This window comes from Falco rusticolus, chromosome 7 (genome assembly GCF_015220075.1).
Source record: "Falco rusticolus isolate bFalRus1 chromosome 7, bFalRus1.pri, whole genome shotgun sequence".
Classification (NCBI taxonomy): domain Eukaryota; kingdom Metazoa; phylum Chordata; class Aves; order Falconiformes; family Falconidae; genus Falco; species Falco rusticolus.
In genome coordinates, this window is record NC_051193.1 from 20,903,178 (window position 1) to 20,921,336 (window position 18,159).

Here is an 18,159-nt window from a genome sequence, read left to right on the forward strand (position 1 = left end):
TGCAGAAACAATGCAAGGAAAGAGCAAGAGATTAGTATCTGCTCCTTGAATGGCTTATGACATGATAAAATGAAGAAGTTTGTTCATGTCTGAAGCTGTTCTTCATATTCCAAATGTCTTCTCTACATAAGCTGAAATGCAGAAATAATAACCAGAGAAAAGTCCTGTGTTGCTTCTACAATGCAATCCAAGAAAGTCCGTTAATATTTACTTCAAATATACAAGTGTTTTAATCATGGAAACTTTTGGAACGCTAACAGTGAGATGCACAAACAATGCTTTTGGAACTTGAACCCCCCAAAATACTTTCTGTTTCTGAGGTAAATTACCTCCAGGCATGACATAACAGCCAGCTAAGAGTGCTGACTCTGAAAAGTGAGGGGAAACCTGACCCTTCCCTAGTCCATCAAAGGGACATGCTCACATTAACCATGTAGGAAGCACCAAAGAAAAGGCCATCAACAAAGTTAGATGAGAAGCTGAAAAGAAATAATCAAAATTCACAACCTTCTTGCTACTATCAGGCCATCTTCCTTTTTTAAAATTTTACCTGTATGTTTCTACACATATAGTCAATAGGGGAGCCTTTTGCATGCCTGAAGGACTGTAAAGCTACTTGAAATTCGTCACGTGAAGTACTGCAGCATGTCAAGTTCTTACATTATTTAAGACTCAAATAGAGTAAACCCTGAAATTGTCATGTGAGATCTAAACTGACAGTCACATGCTGTCCCTCTGTTTTAACACCAGTCCCTGTTTGGATTCCTTCCCTACCAAGTAATCTTAGAAATTCAGTTCCTGTAATAAAGATGCAAAAGCTAGATATTCATGTTAGTCAAGATCAAAGACTATGACAAGGTGAATGTAGGTTTTCCTAATGGCACCAAATATAGTTTTTGGCCTAGGTACGTTAGTTGCTGTCATAGTGAAACAAATAGCTTCAATTGCAAACGTTAACAGGCAGCAGATAATTGGGCATATAGGTGCATCTCTGGGTGACTATCTGAAGCTGAATTCTGAACTCTCAAGCAAATGACTGGTACATGCTCACTGTAATCTGTACAGGCTGCTTGTAAACTTTGGTAACACCTGGACTAACAGAAGGGTCACATTCTGAATCCTCCCATTAACACAGAGCCAGAACATGCAATTAAAAGGCTGCTCACACATTGTGGTTTTGCATACTATTTCGACTGGGGGACAATACAAGTTTAGGTGCCAAAAATAAGGGCTCCCAGAAAGAAGTGGTAGTCTCAGAAAGAAAAGGGGGCCAGGAAAGAAGGCAGCAAAGACTGGGGAAGCGAGGGAAAACCCTAGAGATCAGAGATGCATGGAGACAAACACCAGGGGATGATGCCCTGGGACCCTGGCCAGTGACGTCCAAGACTGGCAGCTACAAGGAGATGCACAGCACAAACCAGCACAACTTTGCACCCAACCTCCTGAACCAGCAGTGATCTCCCAGCTGGGAAGGGAAGTCAAGACCTAGTGAATATAGTGCTGGCAGCAGAGCAGGTGAGCAAGTATGCAAAATGAATCAAGTGTGATAAAAGCTTAAATCTTGTTGATTCTTAAATAAACCCCAGTATGTAGCTACACTACATACTGGTTTTAGTTCTAGCTCACCTTTGAGAGCTTAATACTCAGTTTCCTGTTAGTTCTCCTCAGCATGCTGTGGCCTGCCTTATGAAAAGTACTACCTAGTTACAAAAGTTTAAGTACATTTTATTCACCGTTTACAAAACAACAACGTTAAAAGTAGTCAAACTCCCCAAAACCAGATAACATTTACCCAATTCAACCTTATAACTGCAGGTCTCAAGCTGAAGTTTTGCATTGCAATCACAAAAGCATTTTGGTAGAAAATGGAAAACAAATTCTTTCAAAAGAAAATTCCATACTGCTAGTTGCTGCTACCTCATAGAAAAATGCAGCCTACCAAATTAAAAAATGAAACAGTGATCTAAAATTGAGGTTCACAATTAATAATAAAATTATGAATCCATGGAAGGGTATAAAAAATTACATTTTATTTCACAATTTCCATTTCATATATCATGAAAGGAAGCAGGCAGAAGTATAAAAGCTTGGGGGAAAAAAAGAGCATCTGGGTCTCCTGGGAGTTCATTTTATGCTGTGATTGGTGAAAAGCCTCTCTAAAAAGGTTATAAATGCTATATTAATTTCATTAGGAAAGCTCCCATGGCATATTAAATTAGTTTCTGGCACTGTTATTGCATGTTTTCAGATACACAAAATCTTAGAAGGTAATTTCATTAACAGTAAAGATCTGAGAAAAGCAACTAAAATATTTTAAACAGATTGGTGACAATTCAGCTTGGAAGCATGAATGTTTATTAATATACTATCATTCTCTTCTGATTAACAACACACTGACACACGAGCTAGCAGGCTCTGCTACTGAAATTACATTATCCTTCAGGCTTCTGTATTTGCAGAGACTGCATGAACAGCTCGCAAAAGATTAATGACCTACTCCTTTATTTAAGGCAGATACTCATCTTCAGTGATCACATATAAACTCTGAAGCTGAGCATGAAATTTAACAACTGTCTTAGCTTACAACGTTAAGAAACAAGACTATTTTCTCCAGACATTTGCTACACCGGGCACTGTCGGTAATTCTGGACATATAAAATACTTTAAGGCCAGTTTGTACAACAGCATTAGCAGCTTCTCCATCCTGGCCTTGGTTCTGTAACCTGACTTCCACATGCAGGCCTCTGACACTACCTATGGTCTCAGTAGAAGCTGATGGGAACTTTTTATCATAGGATACATACCTAAAACACAAATAGATAGAAAGCAAATAAAATAAACTATGAAGGTACTTATAAATCTCACACTCTATGATCACTTTTACAAATAGAGTATGCATATTTTGTATGGTTTAGGTCATGATAATTCTAAAACCTGCATATACTTACTGGTTAATTGAGACAGCCTAAGCTTAGCTATCATATAAAAGCAATTTTTTTTTCTCTTACTCATGTTTTAACCCCATGCTTTCATTCAACTTCACTCTTAGTCATAAGAAAGGGGATACAAAAGAGCTTCTTTAAACCACAAAGGTACAACCTGTATGACCAAAGCTGCTACTTTTTATGTATTCAAGATATTCATCTAATGAATTAAAAGTCTGTAAGTCAGGAGTGTCTTTCTGAAAAGGATGTCTCAGTTCAACTAGACCTGTACTTTTTAAGCATAAACTACAGCACCAAGTTCTACAGCTTGCATGACATCAGGAGATCAGACCATAAAACCTCATAAATGTCCCACTGAACTCAAATTTAATGAGTCACAGCCTAGGCATCTCTCCATCACAACACTAAATCCCCACTGCAGTCAACAACAGATGCAAAGTCTCTGAAGAATATACCCATTAGTACATGGAAACGACATTCTGGAATTAAAAAAAAAAAAAAAAGATAACTTTTAAGCCCTACTCCCCTGAACACTAAAGCAAATTTTACTAGCCTTAGTATATTTGCTGATTCTTCGGGCAGTTTCATTTGAAAATTTTCTTGAGAAGTACTGAAAACAAGTTTTTTAGAAAATTTCTTTCGTAACTGATCAGTGTAAACCCTATGACTGGCAAGCATGGGGTTCGTAACACAACATACATTTACAGCAGTTCAACAATACATTTAGATGCACAGCTGTGAGATGAAGTGTAACCTGTTGCCAATCAAGTGCTTTTGTTATTTTCAGGAAAATAAATAATCTGAAATAACTTTTATCTAGAGTCAAAACCGGAAACAAACTTAAACAAGATAGGTGTTACTAAACCAAAATACTTTTAAACCCAAAAGGGTGGGAACACACGGAAAAGAAAGGCACTCAATATTTCCAAGTACGCTGGATTCTTAGACAAGCATGGATGAAAACATGGCATGAATAGTAATTTCCTCTCAATAGATACTCTTCTGCACAAAATTAAGAGAAGGGATGCCACAGTATCACATAGGATCAACTAGTTCTTTCAGATAAGGAACCTGTTCAACTGAGTAGTACTCACAAATTTTGATTACTCTTACTGAAGTGCATTAATTAGTGAATTACACGGTGCTTATTTTAGATTAAACATTCAGTTTGTCACGGCCATGTTTCCTTCTGTTCCAAGCCTCCAAAGTTCTTGCAAAATGTCCTACTTTGTTTTCACAGAAAAATAACGTAGGTACTCTCATCCAAGTCAGTAATGAAAATATTAACTAATGCCAGATTGGGATATTTTGGGATTTCTGCAGAACCCCAACTGTTTTTTCAAGGCTAGTAAAGACATATAGAACCATACCCAGAAAAAAAAGCTGAAAGTGCATGTGAGCTCTCAAAAAAAAAAAAAAAAAAAAGTGCTTGCTTTTTAGGCTACCTTCTGAGCTGACATGAAATACTATTTTCCAACTTACAAGTTCTCTTTAAAAAGATTGTTTACGAACAGCAATGTTAGCCTGAATGCCCTAAAAATTGACAAGCATTTTCTCACATATTCAATTCCTATTGTTACAGCAAAAATCAGTAGAAGGAATGCCTAGCAGAGACATGACAGTATGAAATGTATTTGCCATAGTTTAGGAAAGACTGTACACCTGCAGGTTCAGTTTTAAATATATACAACTAAGGGCTAGGAAACTATTAATTTTTACAAATTACAGAAGAACTGAGAAAACACAAGGGTTTGGGGCCAATACATAGCTCCACTTTTTCAGGTATAGAATCAATGTTTTCAGCTGGGGTTTTACAGCTTGACTATTAATGAAATTACAACATTATCTGGCAGATTAATCATCAGGACAAGAATAAACTTTTAAAAAATACTTCATATGACCTAGAAGCCTAAATCCCATTATAAGAAGTTATGTGATCTCTTAAGAACCTGTAGTCTGCTTTTGGAGTGAATCAAAGAGCTTTGGAAATATAGAACAACTCACTCCGCATAGGCTACTGATACTACACAGTAATTCACTTTAGTCTCTCCGTCTAAAAAAAGTAAAATCATCTCAACTATTAACCCACAAAACTTACATGTTCTGTTGCAAAACACTACTCAAAAGATCTACCAAGCCACTGAACCTCAGAGCCACACTACTTTCTGTCACATTTGGTCAACTTTATCGAATCCTGTGACATTTACATACATAGGAAGATGTATTGCAGAAGAACACATTATTTGTTTGTGAACTACTAGTAATGGATTCAAAGGAATTGTGCTTATTCTTAACTATGTTTCCTGTAATAGCGTGAAATCTTGCTACTAACTTTTTCTGTAAATACAACAAACTCTCTTGTCTTGTTTAACATGCATTATATGCAGTGACCCAATTTAACAGTGCAAGGCTTGAAGAAAAGAAGAGCTGTTAGATCTACAGATACATAACATCACTACATTCCAGCCAAACAAACAGTGGGAACATGCAGAAGCAACACAGAAGGAACACTCCATATTATTAGCAGCTTTCTCCATCCAGGTATTTTATTAAATGGGTGATAAGCTTTTAACCTTACCTGGCTGCTCAGGAATTTATATAAATGCCAATTCTAAAAAAGGCAACTTTTCTGGCAAACTGCTGTAGGATTAGCTACTTCCCGACTTAGAGATAACTGTACAAGGTTTAAAATATCCTACTGGCTTTTTGATAAATAGTTTTGCTGTTTCTCAGTAACTCATTCTTCTAGAACACTTGCCTGTAAAACTTCAGCTATGTTTTCAAGAACCTTTTCCTTTTCTTTTAAAACCAATGGTAGTCCCTTATAACTATATACATATGTTTAGTTTTATATATACAGCTATTGTATTTCATTTGCTTTGTAAATTAAGGTGGAAGATCAAATAAAAGTTGCATTTTCCTTAAACATCTGTACAGAAAGTTAAGTACTGCTCTGGAGTTTTTACATTCATAACACTAGCAAGCCCCATTCTTACTGTTGCATTTAAAGGAAAAAGTTAAACTGATTGTGTGTACTGCTCTATCTCAAATTATACAATTATAATTAACACTACATTAAATTCTCATGGTATGGTGATAAAAACAAATAAAATAACCACAAGCTACACTTATTAGATATTTTTTCATCTAGATGTCAGGATTTTACTGTACAGCATTGAATCACATATAAAATTACCTCCTCTTAAGACCATGAAATATACTGTACAATTGTGGGAGGGCACAGGTTTCCTGGAAATCTATTCCCCCCACACACACACAACGTAATGTATTTTCCATAGCCATATCCAAGAAAGATATGGCTTGCAGATAAAACATCACCAAAAAATCACACCTATATGGCAAACTATTTTGTACAGTTGCTTCTTGCCCCACTTTAAAAGTAAATATACTGACATGGCATCATTTCAAGCAGCACAAAATAGATTCTTTTTTCCCATAAATATCAGTCATGAGAAGCGTTTTAAAACATCTCACACAATCTGATGCTCTCCAACAGCAAAAGATTTTGTTTTCCAGGTGTGAACAGAGTAACAGTAATAGCAGTAAGCTAAATCCACTTGTTGGCCATTCACTGTTTTAGCATTTCAGCTTAAAAAAATATTTTATTGCCACAACTATTCCCTCTGAGGTCATCTTCTGCCAAAGAGACTAAGAACTCTACAACTCAAAGGCTATTTTCCGGAATTATTTTACTAGGAAAGAAGTGTTGTTTCAGTGGTTTGGGGGACGTGAATTGTTGGGGTTTGTATTTTTAAAGCTCCAGACCTTTTTTTCTCCAGTTTCCAAAGGGCTGTGGCAGCATGACTCTCAGGGGATTTATTACAGACAGAATAATTTTCTCCTCCATTGGTAAGTCTCAGATTTGCAGAAGAAAAATGGTTCACAGAAAACATATGTATACATATGTTGTTATAACTTCTCTAAGATAACAATTGGGATAAAACCAGTCATAGGGTTATTTCTACACACAATGGCACACAGAGTAAAATTACGTGCTCTTCTAACCTTTTCCTCACAAAAATAAAGCATCTTTTCATTAATGTGAAGTTGATTACGAAATCCAAAGAAAGGTATTTCATATTTTTCTTTGATAGCTATAAACATACATTTAACAAGAAGCAATTGACTTCAGAGATATCTTCTCTCATAAGAACTTATCCCTCTATTTATACTGGATAGGAAAATATTTTATATTTAATATAAGAGACATGTGGAATGAAAGCTAACAACTGAATAGCTCTTGAAGGAACCATTTCTCCCATTTTTATGTAAAGCATATTTTAGGAGACAAAACTGGAGGAAGGAAAATGATAATGGCTCTGTTTCTCAAACTTTGTATCAATGTCAGTCAAGAGATTATCAGCTAGATGCAACCATCTCATCAACTCCAGGTACTTACAACTGAGTTGCTCAGGCATGAATATTCATCTCCGGTAGTAGAAAAAGGCAATGATTTATATTTCCATGTTAATTGAGGTCTGCACTTCACTAGTGCAACATTTTGTGCGCATAACAGCTTATCTCAAGCACCTAATCTGCATTAGCGCTAAAGGAGAGCAGCCAAGCTAGCAATACCTCAACTTGATGCACATTCACCAGGTTTTCCAGTATGGCTACATATTGCTTATCTGCTGAAATCAGCATATCATCTTTTTGCGGTCAAGAGCGCTACCAGGCCTGCATATAAGCAATACATCTTATCAGTAAGGTGCACGTGCCAGTAAACCAGCACCTTCAAGGCTTGCTTTAAAGAAGATCCCCCCCTGTGAAATAAGTAGTGAATGGTTTGTAGCATGTGTTCAGAGTCACAAAGCAAACCAGTTCAAACAGACTCGGACCCCATTGCAAAACTGTTGTTACTTCTCCCAGTCACAAGTCCCGAGAATCAGTTTCCAACCTACTAGCCTCTGTTTGACCCATCCCCTTTTGCCAATTACAAGGGTTCTCCCTTTGTAAAGGGACTGAGAAATATGGGACAGATTAAGTGATAGAAAATGGGTATCTCTTGTTACAAGGATGACACAACGTAATTATGATTACTGTTACAAACAGCACAGCTCTAGACTTTATGGTGCTACTTTTTGTTCTACACATGCTTTTCTCTAATCACTGTCAGAAGAAATTTTGAACAATGCAGAATGATAAAAATAAACTGTGTTGCCCAGGAGACATTACAGACCTCTACATGGGGCTTCTTCAAGAGAACCTTTGTTATTGGAGGAGGAGAAAAAACTGTGTAACCTTCATAGAACATGCTTTTTCATAGCCTTTAGTTTCCTCCTATGCTTGCCAAGAATAGGCAACTTTTTATTAATCCTGATTAAATTCTGCTTTGACCATTTACAGTCTGCCTATGCACTAATGAATATCTATCTTTTTATTTCCTGCACAAAACTGTTACACAGTCCTTATCTATTAGGCATCCTCAGTTTGGAATGTTGGAGCAGGGAGATACAAGTATGATTACAGACAGAGAAGAATATGAGAGAAAAAGAAAATCAGTAAAGCACTTCTGGGTACCTCCCAGAAAAGGAAGATTATTTATATGAGTGCAAACAACTTTTCCTAGCTTATCTGAAACTCTGCCTCCAAGTATTTAGCAATGAACAGAACAGAGGAACTCTTCCATAACAGAAACATGCAAGAAAACCTCAGTTATAAACAGGCAGATGTCAACTCTGTATATCTAAGTTCCTAAAATACTGCATTCATACAAAGAAGCCTGAAGGAACAAACTTGTCTATTCCTAAGAAACACTTAGCTTCTACAGGACCTGTCATTCCAAGTGTTCCTCATCCACTAAGTCATCCCCAGCTACATGGCTCATAAGTTCATTCCTTCAAGCAGGCCTTTCAACACAGAAAAGACATTGTATAAAGCCCAATATTAGAATATCTGATCTCCCCCACTGCCTCCTGGGATATCAAAACTATACATGATAAGAAGCTGTGAGAATAACTCACAGGACCTCAGATCCTTCTGGTAAACTGTCATCCAGACCTGGAGCTTCCCCTAAATGACTTGGCATTGACATGCCCTCACATGGTTTTGATTCAATTCTTGCTTTTATGATTATTGAAATACCAAACATGAAACACACACTGAGAAAAAATGAAATTTATATAAAGCGTCTCAGCTGCAGTGAATTTTGTTTTAAATTCCAAATTTTCAGGTTAACCTCACAATCTCTGAATTTAATCGTCAGCTTGTAAATGTTCAGGCATCCCAGTACTCACAGTTAAGGAAAAGGTTACAGCTTTTCTGTGGCAATTTCTTAACAGACAGTATCAACTTACCAAACTGCAGACACTGTATCAACCTGACTTTGTTCAGTATTATCCTCGTGGCCTTCTCTGAGAGACCGCTACAATATATGCTACTTCTGTTAATTTGTGCTGAAAGGAAGTTTCTCTCCAGCTCTTACTCAATTGTACTTGCAGAAATGATGAACACATGACGCTCCCCGAATCTTTCCCACATACAAACTTTATCTATGGGTTGTATATTCTGTCATTATTTCTGTTGGAATTACATAAATCTGCCTTCCCTTTATACTCTACCTTTCCTTTAATTCACCTGTACTCTTCCAGAGGCAAAGATGTAAAGAGTTACTTAGAGAGACATGGGAAGTGATTTCATTGCTTCACACTTAATTATAGTTTGCTAAATCAATGCTTTCTTTACACTAAAATAATCCTTTCCCATTAGCACAATGTTATTTAAAACACCTGTATGTCCTCCTTTTCTCTGCAATTGACAATATAACAGCTCAAAGACTAGAACAGAAGCTACTGGGATATTAAATATTCTCAGGTGAGAGGCAGGCAGGTTTCTGGTAAGGGACGGTGGATCTGAGGCTAAGCATTCCTGACATACCCATCTGCAACACTTCGGTCTGGGTTCCGTTCTCAGATAAGTATGCTATTCTGATTAGAGCGAGTGTGCTGTCCTACTTGTATCTAAGTGTAGAGTTTGATAGCCTGTATTTACTTCTACTGTTTGCTGCTTAGTACAGACTGAATCTAAGTAATGAACTCAAGTTCACCACCATCAAGAATCTGTCCTTTACACTGATCTTAGTGCTAACAGGGAAAACTATTTAACACAGGATAAAAGCTCCTTTACAGTATCTTGGAAACATTGAAGGCCATATAGGTGTTTGCACAGAAATTTACTGATTGCGTACCTACACAGATATATCTGGGATCACTCCCTCCATGTCCTTGCTTAGCAATTTCCAATAGGCTGGAAGTACCTGATAGAGTCACTTACCAGTAATAGAGAAATGACTCATTTCAAACAAGAGACTGAGCAACCCAACTCAGGGACTGTTTCTCACACTTTGTTTCTTGTTGCAGTAGATCTCAAAAGAGATAGAAAAAGTTAAACAAGTAAGGATATTACCTGTTACGTGATCTTCTCTGGCATTCTTGTATTCACAACTTGCATAACTTGAGACAGACAAAACCCTTTACAATGTCAAGCTCCTAAATTAAAGTTCTGTCAGTACAGGGCTTTGAGTGTTGATGTAGACGCTGCCCATGGGACACAGCCACAGCAATTCTTTGCTGGAAGAAAGTTGTGGTAACTGCACTATTTAGAAAGTAATTACAGTAGAAGAAGGTAAAGTGACAACAATAAGGATCAATGCTGTAAGAAAGGTGTCTACTCCAATGCCCTTGTTCTTAAGACTAAAAGTAGTCTGCAGAATGACTAATTGTCAGTCACTCCAGAATTTAATGTTTCAACAGTACCGATAAAATAACCTTAGCGTGGTCTGCTGTGTAGTGCAGAGCAAAGGAATTTGTTCAGTAATTTTTTCACTAATATAATATCAGCAGAGTTCCATTCCTGCTAAGGTGTTGAAACATAAAAGACAGAAAAAAAATTTCACTCAGATTTCTTAATAGGCAATGATTATTTTACCAGTTTCTATGGTACTATCACCATGGCAGCTAGCCATTTTAATCCCAGGCATTAGAACACATTTCTGATAAAATCAGAGCAATAGCTTAGAAATAAATTACATGTCCTGGTCATACGCAGCAGTAGCAACTTTGTAAATTTCCATATAACAAGAGGTCACTAACAGCATCAACAGACATCAGGATTAGAAACGTGATATTTCAAGCATCTAATTAAAGAACAGGTTCTCGGTGTTCCTTACTCTAATTCTGAAAACAATAGCAGAAATATAACCATTGTGATAAAAACAAGAACCAAAATTCTTTCACAGCTTGCTCGGTTTCTACATGGGTTTTGTCCCTTCTTTGATTAACTAGTTAATGCATATGATTACTCAGCAGATTCTAAGAGAATGTGCAAGTGAAATAAAATCCACTGTAGAGCACTGAGTATCTGCAAAACACTGACAGATTAAAAATAGCTACTTTACTCTTGCATTAAAAAAATAATACTTTGTTCTCTGTACAGGTTAACAGTATTGAAGCATCACATACCAGACTGAAATTGTGATCAGAGAGCATATCTCTGTGTTCTGACCGATGAAATTTTCAACATACAATGTGAAAAATACTAATTTTACTAAATGTATCATGAAGTATTCGCAAATATGTTCATTTTGAAAAAAACTGGAAGTCTTCACAAATACTTTCAGCAATAGCAATCCTCCACTTCCTCTATAAATTACATAAGAAATAACATTTTCAAACTATCTTAGAGAAAATTCATACTCTTGTCCTGGGATTTATGATTTTTTTTTCCAAATTAAACTGTACTTGAAAAGGCTGAGAGACTCTAAAATATTAAATTAATTTATAAATCCTTTTAATAAAAGCTAATAAGCAAGTTCAACAATTTCTTTATTTCAAGCCTAAAGCTTTGCCCAGGGTCCATCCAAGAGATATTAAAGAAGTACAGATAATGTCAATGATATTCTGCAGTAAAACATTACAGCAAAGCACTATGACTAAAACCCATTGCTATAACTGTTCCTAAAATAGACAGCATTGACCTCAAATAGAAGAGCAAAAATCTGAAGTAAACTTAGAATAAGACCTGAGATACATCACGATTAGATTTGTCTCTTCAAACTACTTAAAATCAGAAATACCCAACACAGAAGCAGTTATGCTAGGAGAACAATTTAAAAATGGAACCGTAAGTCAAGTCTTCCATATCTTCAGTATCTCCATGCTTGTCAGATATACAATTTTTCCTCCCTTGGGTCAGTAAGAGCTAAACAAAAAGCTAGAAAATATTTGATGGTGAAATAGTTGTACTGTTACATTTACATGCATATAATAATTAACCTGCCTTTAAAATAAAACCAATTAATTACCATTCAAGGATTTGAGGACAGTTCTGCCATCTTATCTAGGGATACTTGACTTCCTCAGTTTTGTGTCATACTTTTTCTTAGGAAAACAACAGTAAAGAAATACAGAAAGATACAACGTAACATCTATGCAACATTTATATCACACTTTAACTGGTCAACACCTACTCCTCTTAAGACTACACTGCTGAATTTTCAGACCATCTAAGTAGCCAGGTTAATCTCCCAGGTCTTTTTCATTAGGGCAACACTGATTAATTTGTCCAAAGCTCTACGCTTTGGTCTAAATAGCTATGAATGCATTTGCATGGCTGTACAGTGCTTATTGATGGTAGATTACAAAATCTTCAAAAACAACAAAAAAAAGCTTTTTCTACTTCTTTCAGACCTCAATTCAGTAACGGTTGCACTTGATATTTTAAGCGCTTGCCATCTCCTTAATTAAAAATGTACGTTTAATTTTTGCTTTATTTAAGTCCCAAGATATTTTATGAAATTCAAGTCAAAAGGAGATTTAGATTTCACGATGTTTTTGGGAATGCAGAATGTATTAAACAGAAGGAGACTTCATTAAACACTAAGAGCTAAGGTCTAGACTATACGGTGACAAATATTCTGCTAGTTTCCTTAGTCCTTTCCCTCTTTCAACTCCAACTTTCTCTCCATCAGTATATAACTATGTGAGAATGTCTTGTCAACATTGTGCTATCAAGACTATAGAAGGCAATAAAGAGCAAAATAGTGATATGTGGCAACAAGATTAAAAACACATTTTATATATATATATATATTGTATTTTATGTCTATGAAGTAAATCAGGGGTCCTCAAACTATGGCCCGCGGGCCGGATACGGCCCCCCAGGGTCCTCAATCTAGCCCCTGGTATTTACAGAATCACCACCCCCACCCCCTGCCGGGGGTTGGGGGGGGTAAACCAAGCAGCTGGCCCCCTGTTTAAAAAGTTTGAGGACCCTTGAAGTAAATAAACAAATTAATAAAATACCATTTTTCCCCAAATAACACAGATAAGATACCAAGGAACTCATACAAGATGAAGTGACATGAAAACATCACAGTGATTAGATTTAAAACATATGGTTTTAAACTAAAATTAGATGTTCTACATATAGTACTTTGGCTAATTAAAACATAGATTCCCTAATTTTTGAGTAAGTAACATGAAGGGCAACTATGGCAATAATTAGCACAATGGTTGCGTTGGTAAGACCTGACTCAATGTTCATACGCCTGCCTGTATACAGGTCTACAGAATTCCTGACCTGGAGTCCCACTCACTGAAAGTCTTTTCAGTCCCTGGCCTTTTTGCTGAGTCTGCCAACACGACTTAAGGAAGATGTTCCACGGGCAATGAAAGATGCAGAGGTAGGCTTACTAGGAAAGGACTAAGTACATTCCCACTTGCTCATTCCATAGTCACTTGGAGTCTTATAACCATTCAGCCATTACCATCCTTATCTGAGTTTGTATTGGTAAACCAGGACCAAAACTTTCTAGATCCCCCTTGAAAACAAAACAAAACAAAAAAAAAACCAACAAAAACCCCCCACCAAACCCCCACTTTTTTTAACTGATATATTTTTGCGCTATATATAGCAAATTATTAGTCTGTTAGACCTGATTCCTACTCAGCCTCATACTCCTTAACAGTTATTCTATTCTACATGAAATGAGCTGTCCTGAAGATGTCTGAGCTTCTTGTAAACTGCAAACATAAAATCATAATGTCACAAAAGAACAAGATTCACAAAAACGTCCTTTCCATTCCACGTCATACCATTATTTCTGCTGTACAGGCATACATAGCCCACACTGGTTCTATACTCCACACCACAATATTACAGCTTTATCAAAAGCATACAGGCTTGTAACAGAAAGTTTCACAGAGCAAGTAGGCATTGAATATTCAGCTTTAATCTAGATTCAAATGGGGAAACTCTAGCTTGTCCCTATATGAGCAGCACACTCACACCTGGGCAAAGTCTGGCCTTCATCCATAGAAGGGATGCCATTTAGTCAATTCACACCAGCAGCAGGAAACAGAGCCTCAACAGCTATCACACTCATATTTTAATAACAGATTATAACTAAAAAATCAACACTTTTCCTACCAACAGCACTTTCAATTCCTGAAGCTTAATATACTTTGCTTTAAATCTGTGCCATAGCAACCTTTTTTAAAGTCAATGTCATCTGTAAGGACTGAGTTAAAATAAAATGTGGGCCAAATTTATCAGACATTAGTTTATTTTGGATGTGGAGCTTAGAACACTGATTGTGTGTCATCCTAGATGTGATTTGAGTTGTATACGTTGCACCCAGCAACATATTTTAAACCAGTTCATTGCAAAATACTTGCCCTGATCATCAGTTTCAAGTATTTCTCAGAGATGCTGAAGGTCAAATGAAAAGCGTGGAAGATTTCTTCCTGTTCACATTAAATTTATATTGTATGCTAGAAAATGTAGCACTGTTCAGGCCTAGAAAGTGAAGCCTTAAGAGTTTGTTAAAATATGACAGGTTATACGGTCAATTTAAAGGCACACCTAAGGGACAACAGACGAGACCATTCCCTCTTGCCGTGTGGAGCTATGTATGCCCATGCAGCCGTCAGTACCACTGTGTGCGCGCGATACTGACCAGTGACGAGGAACTGACTGTGACAGAACTATGGCAAAAGTAGTCAACAATTTATTCTTTTATTTTCAGCAGTGGCTCACAAGGGGCTCTGCATCTTTGTGTCAGATAGATACCTACCATGCCTCCAAAAGGAGCTTAGAACAGACATATTCCTACAACCTCCGGGATAAGTGTAGGGGTAGCGAGCTTTTTAGATTTAGATTATATAAGGTTGTGTACCTCACTGCATTATGTTTTATATGCACGTTTTATCTCACTGCACTATATTGTACCGTGTGAATTCCAAACAATCGTTATTCACAAAGATCCTACCAAACTCCCTTTCGTAGCTCTTTCAGAGAGAGAAGAAATATCATATGCACGTCTAATATTTATTGGAATGAGGTCAATCCCCAGATGTCCTGACAGGCTGCAAGAACGAGGGAAGGAGATACCACCTGCCCAAATCGGCCTCCTGCCCGAGGAGCAGCGGGCCACCCGGCCAAGGAGCAGGCTCCTTTCACAGGATAAAGCGGCAAACGCAGGAGCGAAGCTAGGGCGAGAGTCTGCAATGCAGAAGCGCTTCCCGGAGCTCATCAATGAGCCGGGGGAGCCGGGGCGGCGGCAGAACCGGCAAACCTGCCCGCATCCCCACACAACAATCCGAGGCACGGGGCGGGGGGTGCTTCCAAACGCCCGGCTTCGCCCTCACCGGCGGCGGGCGCGGGCTGTGCCCTCCGCCTGCCCGCAGCCCCGCAGCGCGGGCACCCCTGCGGCGGGCAGGGCCGGGCGGCCGGGCCCACCTGTGCCACCTGCCGCGGGCCGCCGCACCGGGCTGCCCCTGCGCGCTGCCGGCCTGCCGAGGGGAGGAGGAGAGAGAAGCAGCTCTTACCTGCTGCCGCCGCTCCTCCCGCGAGCCCTTACTAACCGAGCTCCATCTTCCTCCAGCCGGGGAGGGGGAGGAAGGGGGGGAGTCAACCCAGCGCCGCCGTCCCCCCCCAGCTGCCGCTTTCCGTCACCGCTGTCCCCCCGCCCGCGCTGCCCGGCGGAGCGGCCGCCCCTCGCCCGCCCTGCAGACGGCACCGGGAGACGGAAAGCGAGACCCACCTCCCGCCACCGCCTCCTTCCCATGAAGTCACCGGCCGCAGGGCCCTCCCCCCGGCTGCCCGCAGCGGCCCAGGGAGCCGCGCTCCGCCCCGCGCCGCGCCCGCCCCCGCGGCAGCGGCCCCGCCGCCCGCCCGCCCGCCCCGCCGGGGCCCCTGCCGCCCGCTCGCCCTGCCGTGCCGGCCGCCACGGCCCCGCCGGAGAAGGCGACGGGATCAGCCGGCGGCACCGCGCAGCCCGAGCTGGGGGGCGGCAGCCGCCCCGCCAGAGGAGCGCGCCCCGCCGCAGGGTGGCCCCGCGGGAGCGGGGGGGCGGACAGGGCTGCTGCCCGCCGGCATCCAGCCGCGCTCTGGAAATGCCCGGCCCTCCCTTCGCCCTCTGCGCGGAGGGGGTGTCATTAAGCTGCTGCTTTTCACGTGCCTTCTGCTTTTATACCTCATATCATTTGCTCAAGGGATGACAGACAGCAAAGTTTCCTTCAGCCTGCAGCAACTTCGCAGATAACCCGGTCCCTGCTACTCCAGTCCACACGCAGGTGGCTTCCACCTCACCCAGTTAAAAGTACCTCCCTCACGCCCAACTAGTCTCTCATTTCCATTCTTACAGCAACACTAGAGTTGAAAAGGAAACGGATCAAGGAATACACCTCTAGAACGGAACGTTCCCTTTTCTAGTTACAATGACAAAAATAGAAACATGAAAGACCAAGAGCTGCGCAAAATACACAAGATAGAAAAAAAATATTTTAAGAAATCACAGCTACAGGAGTACCTGTTCAAGAAAAACCTCCTTATCTAGAAACACTAAGAATTCCACCTGAAATCAGCTTACTACAGATGGCACACCATCAGTGACAGAGCAACACTCAATCTTTAAGGAAACATGAGATATAAACAAAACATCATATGTTTTGCACCAACACAGCACATCTGGAGAAGTACACCCGGTGACCCGTGACAACAGTTTTTGCAGATACATGTTTTCATATGATAAGCAAGTGAGGTTTGATGGTTAGGGATGAAAAACAGATCAGTTACAGTCTAGTTCTCTCTGCTAGAACCCAAACATCAGTTCAGAACATTGTTGAAAGCCACAAAAGAATCTCACTTTACCTTTGAAAAATTATTTCTTTTTGCAGCTAATGAGGAGGGCAGAAATGAAAACATTTGTAAAAGTTCCCAGCTGTTCCATATATAACTTCTTGCTGCAAAACCCATGAGCCACTACTAGCCACTACTACAGACAAAACCCACAACAGTGTTGTCCAATACTGTTTTAGGCCTGCACAAAAGTAACTCTCATTGTTTGCTGCTCTTCTTTCTCCTTAGAGAAATTCGTTATGCTCAGGGTTGAAGATTACTTCGGCAAGCAGGGTTCTCTGCTGTGCTCTCAAGTTCCTCCCAAAAGCAAAGAAGTCATGAGCAGAACAGTTGCTTGGCTTTTTCACCAATGCACCGTCCAGCATTCTTTAAGTGTGGCAAAGAAAAAGTTGTGAGATGTATGAATAACATACTCAACAAGAACCATAGTTACAGAAAGAGATTTTTGTTTTTCCTTGATGCCATTGTCTGTACAGATTGTCCTACAGGTGATTTTACAGGTGAGAATTCTATAAAAAGTTTGGCAGAGTTTTGCCAAAAGAGCTCTACTCTAATTGCCTTGCAAAGGAAATCCACTTGTGGATATGTGAAGAGACCCTCAGATGGCTACTCCAGAGCTCTCAGGACTGAAGATACTCTAAGTAGTCACAGAAGCTATGTAGGCCCAGGGATCAAACCATGGTTTGATCAGAAGGCTCTAAGTTGGCCAACTGGTGATACAGAGTCAGAGATTCCTTTAGGCGGCAGCTGCAAAAGAAGCATCCAGTTCTCCTTTCACGCAAAGCCAGATACAATCTTAGCAAAAGTCTGAACGGCTTAGCAAAGGAAAGGGTGCTTAGACCCACGCAAGGAGAAGCAATCCTACTGAGGTTTGAGGTTTCCTCATTCTTCATCTTTTCTTGCCACTAGCAAAACTCTATTTTATGCCACCATTACAGGAAAACAAACATGTTTCTAACAGTCAAAGTTCCAGAGGAAGAGTGAAAATGCAGAGACACTGGAACCAGGTAAAGTGTTCACGTACTTTGGGGATGTTATGTCCTGTCTCATCAGA

At 39.6% G+C, this 18,159-nt stretch overlaps 1 protein-coding gene across 4 annotated transcripts in view; it reads right to left on the minus strand.

The window, feature by feature from the left end:
- OTUD7A (OTU deubiquitinase 7A) overlaps nucleotides 1-15,994 on the minus strand; it is a 146,908-nt gene extending 130,914 nt beyond the window's left edge. For all 4 annotated transcript variants that reach the window (XM_037395360.1, XM_037395362.1, XM_037395363.1 and 1 more), the window contains exon 1: nucleotides 15,794-15,994. The gene's annotated coding sequence lies outside the window, so the exon portion shown is untranslated. The remainder of the gene's footprint in view (nucleotides 1-15,793) is intronic.
- Between the last annotated feature and the right edge of the window lie 2,165 nt (nucleotides 15,995-18,159).